The 6,017-nt window shown below is 36.6% G+C and overlaps 1 pseudogene; it reads right to left on the bottom strand.

Moving 5' to 3' along the window:
* Window positions 1–4,843: 4,843 nt before the first annotated feature.
* Window positions 4,844–5,211, bottom strand: LOC113911961 (annotated as a pseudogene).
* Window positions 5,212–6,017: the final 806 nt, after the last annotated feature.

The raw sequence follows: 6,017 nt of genomic DNA, 5'->3' as shown, positions 1-6,017 counted from the left end.
GTCTCCTTCCCATTTTCTTTTGGATTCTGTGTTTCTCCTATTGATTTATATTTTTTCTATATTCTGGATGGGTCTTTTCTAATTATATGGATTGCAAATATTTTCATTCATTGTGTCTTTTCTCTCTCTCTTTTTTAAAGATTTTAGTTATTTATTTGACAGAGAGAGACAAAGCGAGAAAGGGAACACAAGCAGGGGGAGTGGGAGAGGGAGAAGCAGGTTCCCTGCTGAGCAGGGAGCCCAATGCGGGGCTCCATCCCAGGACCCCGGGATCATGACCTGAGCTAAAGGCAGACACTTAACGACTGAGCCACCCAGGTGCCCCGAGTGTCTTTTCTCTCTTAATGGTGATTTTTGATACAAAATTTTATGTAGTTTTATTTTTTAATCATTTTTATTGTTAATGCTTTTAGGAGTTCTGTTTAAGAATATTTTTCTACCCAAGGTTATAAAGATGTTCTTCCATGTTTTCTAAAACCTTTCATGTTTTACCTTCCAAATTCTGCAGTTTACAAGCAATTGTTACTTTATGACATGAACAAAGGTCAAGTTCTTTTTGTTTCTATACAGATATCCAAACAGCACTGTCCCATTTGTTGAAACAACAATCTTTGCCCACAAATTTATAGTGTCACCCTTGCACCATATAAAGCTTCATATATTCATGATGCTGTTCTGATATGTTTGTTCTGTTCTATTGATGTATTTGTTTATCTTAGCCAATACCGACTTTCATAATCATTGCTGCTATATGACAGGACAAATTCTATCAATTCATATTTTTTCAACAGTGTCTTGGCTTGGAAATACCATTTGCATTACCAAATCAGTATCACCCTACCAATATTCACCTAAAAATCTTCTGGTATTTTTACTGGGATAGTACTGAATATAACAATTCATTTGGGGGAACTAACATCTTTAAGTTATTAAATCTCTTCATCCCTGAACCAGATAAATGCTTCCATTTATTTAGGTCTTTTTTTTTCAAATTTTTAATTTAAATTCTAGTTATTTAACAGATAGTATAATATTGATTTCAGGAGTAGAATTTAGTGATTCATCACTTATATACAACACACAGTACTTACACAACAAATGCCCTCCTTAATGCATAGGTCTTTTTAAATCTATCTTAATATTTCTAGTTTTTTATATGGCAATTTTTCACAGGACTTGTTCTAATGTATTTGAAATATTCTGATGCTACTGCAACGGTCATATGTACATACATATAATTTCATTTCTACCGTTTAACATCATTTCCAACAACTCTGTCAAATTTGTATGTTAATTATAATAATGCATATGCAGATTCTCTCTTCCTTTTCTATGCTTTTACCCTTTCTTTTTTCTTGCCTATTGCACTGACTATGACTTCAGTAGAAGTCCTAGACATCTTTGTTTTAGTCTTAATCTCTGAAAGAAAACATTCAATAGCTCACTATTAAATATAAAGCCTCCTCCATGTTTTCTGTGCCTATCCATTATCAGATTAAGGAAGTTTCTTCTATTCATAATTTGTTAGAAGTCTTAATTCATAAATACATGTTTAATTTTACCAAATACCTTCTCCATACTGATTTAGTGGATTATATATTTGTGCTTTATTCTGTTTATATGAATAATTTAACAGGCTGATGATTGAAGGTTAAATCAATCTTACATTCCTGGAATAAACCTAATTTGATCATGATATATCATCTTTTTTATACATTACTGAATCTGATATGTTTATTTTGCTTATAATTTTTTTAATCTATGCTTAAAGTTGGCCTCCATTTTACCTTTCTTTTAATGTCATTGGTGGGTGTAGTTTCAAAGAGTATCCCTCCCTCATAAAATATTAAAAGATCTCTCTTTGTCTATCATAGGAGTGTTATTTTCTTCTTAACCATTTGGTGGAAACTGGTAAAACCAGTAAGAACTATAGTTTTATTTGTTGGAGGAAATTAATTATATATTCAATCACTTTAAAACTCCTAAGATTAAGGAGGTTTACTATACACACACACATACACACACTCTCTCTCTCTCTCTCTCTCTCTATATATATATATATATTTTTTTTTTTTTTTTTTTTTTTGCTGTGCCAGGTTTACAAGCAGTGTTTTCTTGTCTACTCTTTCCTCTCCTTTTGCGTTTCTATTCACATATATGATAGACTATTACACTACTGTCCCCATGTTTATAATTTTCTCTTCTTTCCATCATTTTGGGCTTTCCTCTAGCTATATTCTTCTGATCTTTCTTCCAACTTACTAATCCCCTCTTCAATTATAATAAATATGAAGTTAGACTAATCTATTTAGGCCTTAATTTTAGTTGTTTTATTTTTCAGTTCTATAGTTTCAATTTTGTCATTTAATACATTTTTCTGTATGTATGTTTATACACACACACACACACTTCTTACATATTCTCTACTAATGCTCTAATGCTGTGCTTTATTTCCTTGAATTAAGAATAGTGGTTAGAGGGACTCCTGGGTGGCTCAGTCGGTTAAGCATCTGTCTTCGGCTCAGGTCATGATCCCAAGGTCCTGGGATCGAGTCCTGCATCCAGCTCCTTGCTCAGCAGGGACCCGGCTTCTCCTTCTGCCTGCCGGTCTTCCTGCCTGCTCAGTTTCTCTCTCTCTGACAAATAAATAAATAAAATATTTTTTTTAAAAAAAAGACTGGTGGTTAGTTTGTGTCTGAGAAGTCCATCAAATGGGCTCTCTGAGGATCCCTTTTATCTCTTTTTTCCTTCCCTTCATCTTCATCCTCCTCCTTTTTCTTCTTCCTCTTCCTCTTCTATTTTTTTGTTTGTTTGTTTTCTACTTTCTAATCTCATCTCCTCATGTGCCTAGGAGGTCCTAGTGATTTCACAAAATAAATAATTTTAAGCCTCGGAAAATATATTCACACAAAGAAGACTTTGCTTTAAGCTACTAGCAAGTAGGCAATAACAAAACAATTCAAAACACCTTGATCTAATTTTGGGATTGAGAAGGTCCAAAGCTGAAATATTTTTTTTTTTAAGATTTTATCTATTTAACAGAGAGAGCAAGAGAGCTCAAGCAGGGGGAGCAGTAGAAGGAGAGGGAGAAGCAGGCTTCCCGCTGAGCATGGAGCCTGATGCGGGGCTCGATCCCAGGACCCTGGGATCATGACCTGAGCCGAAGGCAGGCGCTTAACCATCTGAGCCACCCAGGCGCCCCTGAAATATTTTTAAATGTCAATCTCTTCCACAACACCCTTACTCAGGGTGTAGAGGGATTCATCAGTAGCCTCCCTCGGTGATATTCTCTGAAGACCAATTTTTGTCTCCGAATCTTGTGAGGTTGTAAAAACTCTTCATATTTTTGAGATTTATCTGGAGAAATCAGCCACCCCAAATATGGGGCTTACCTCAGTGGGTGTCTTTATTTTCCCAGATCTTCAATCTGTAATTCTTTACTGCCTTGATAGCTCTTCGATGTCTTCAAGCTTAGTATTAATAAATTTTTCCTTTAAGTCTGAAAAGTGGTCTAATTTCCTAGACTGCCATTAACCTAAAGTTGAACATAATTTTTAAATAAATAAAAGGAAGAGGGACAGTAAAAAAAAAAAAGCAAGCCATCAATAAAAAATTCCCCATAAAATTATACTCTTAAAGGATAGATGCAAACCAAGAAACAGACTCTTCACAATAGAGAATAAACTGATGGTTACCACAGGAAATGTGGATGGGGCTCCGTTAAATAGGTGATGGGGATTAAGGCAGACACTTGTAGTGATGAGCACCAGGTGTTTTATGGAAGTGTTGAGTCACTATACTGTACACCTGAAACTAATACTACACTGTATGTTAACTGGGATTTAAATAAAAACTTTAAAAAAATATTGTTTTCTCTATGGCATGACTTATTCTTGACTTAAAGACGTATTTTGTCAATGTTCTTATACCTAGGGGCTCCTGGGTGGTTCAGTCGTTAAGTGTCTGCCTTTAGCTCAGGTCATGGTCCCAGGGTCCTGGGATCAAGCCCCACATCGGGCTCTCTGCTCAGCGGGAAGCCTGCTTCTCCCTCTCCCACTCCCCCTGCTTGTGTTCCCTCTCTCGCTATGTCTCTCTCTGTCAAATAAATAAATAAAATCTTTTAAAAAAAGTTCTTATACCTGAAAATTAACCTTACAAAAATGCTAACTGGTAAAATTTCCTAGAACTATGTTTCCCAAATAGCATTTTTCAATAAACTCTTTGTGGGAGAGGAGAAGTTCATAGGTAAGTTCTCTTAATCTACTTCTATTTAATGGATTTGCCACTGACTCTTCACTGTTCTAGAAGATATTCTGACTTATACAACAGTATGCTGATTATTTGTGGATGGCTCTTTGAAATGTGCCTCTGTATTTTTGCTCATACCCATCAGGTTGGATGACTTGTCTACACCATAAACTCCTAAAGTCTGAGGGATGTAAATGTCACATTTATTCAACATTTATTGCTGGTTCAGCAGTATTCTTAAGAAAATTTTTTTTTTAAATTTTGGGATAGGCATTTATTGTGAATAAAAAAAATTTCCTTCAACAACAGATACTGCATGTGGGGAGCCAGGACTCATGCCTGATGACTCATCTTTCAATTCTCAAATATATGCAGCTATTTGGACCCTGGTAAGAACTGTTCACAGCCCCCCAGACACACTCTGCAGCTTTCCTCCATCCGCAGATAAGTTAGCGCCCAAAGTACCAGTCTGCCTGGGATGTGCATATTTCTTCTGGCTTCTAGAGCTAAAGGCAGAGTTCCTCTTCCTCCCTGACCGAGGGTGTTGCGTGTCCCCTCAGCCCGCTGAATAGCAGGCGCAACTACTGCTCCAGGGTCACCACACCTGGCAGGCCTGGATCACCTTCTTCAAGGCCTTCAGCCCCTCCATGCTCCTGTCCTTCATGGCCATGGCCAGGAGGACCGCTCTGTTTCAGCTTCCTGAGACACAAACGTCACCAGGTTCTTTACTAAGACATGGATGAGCGGTTCGTCCTGCCCAAGAAGGACTTCCGTGGTGAGCACAGGCTTGCTGATGTCACTAGCCACGGTGCTGGGCTCCAGGGAGACCAGGGTACCCATCTTCCCAAACTGGGTCACCACCGCCAGGATGTGACTGCTGAAGTCTATGCAGACCACCTGCATGGGGACCCCACACACCACTTCCGTCTTCTGTTTTCGTATCAGCAAGGGTTTGCCTTCCATGGATGGGTCTCTTCAATGGCACGCCCCACACCCGGAAGTCAAGAATTTTTTCTTAATGCTATCTTAGTTTCCTTACAAATACTGAGAATAAAAGCAAGCTTGGCAAATGCTTTTTATGTCCTACCCTTAAGAAATAATCTGATGGATTTATTCTTACTACAATTCAGGAGTAAACTGAAGAGAAAACACCATAAGCATGTCACTACATACATGTACACATGCAAACACACACACACATACACTTTATTCTCTAACACTACCTTATTTTTTCTTTTTTTTAAAGTGGGTACCATTTTTTTGTTCCTGACTTCCCAAAGGAATATTTTTAGAACATGTTTTCTTTTTCTATGTATTTTACTATCCTGTGTGCATATACATGAAACTTAAGTAACATTTTTTTCAAAACAATTAATATAAGAAGCATTTAGAAAGATAATATGAGAAATTTTATATATAAACATATGAACTGATAACAGTTCTCTAAAACTTATGTTTCCAAATATTTTTTCATACTGTCTCACTAAAAGCATGTTTAAAAATATACATGATTCAAAAAAATAAACATATACATGACTCAGAACAGGTGATTTCCAATTTTTCCGAAAATCCAAAGTTCACATGATAGTTAAAAAGTTTTCTACCTTATCCATTTAATCATTTCAGTTCTACTCTTGAGAAACCCACTGCGTAATTTTATGTGATATAAAGTTAACATTTATGGTAAGATTCAGTGAAGCTATATTAAAGGTAAGTCCACCTTCAGAATCAGAGGTACCTTATTTCCATCATCCATTATGTGGATGATG

The sequence above is a fragment of the Zalophus californianus genome, chromosome 12 (genome assembly GCF_009762305.2).
Source record: "Zalophus californianus isolate mZalCal1 chromosome 12, mZalCal1.pri.v2, whole genome shotgun sequence".
NCBI classification, from domain to species: domain Eukaryota; kingdom Metazoa; phylum Chordata; class Mammalia; order Carnivora; family Otariidae; genus Zalophus; species Zalophus californianus.
This window is presented reverse-complemented; position numbering and strand designations above follow the sequence as displayed.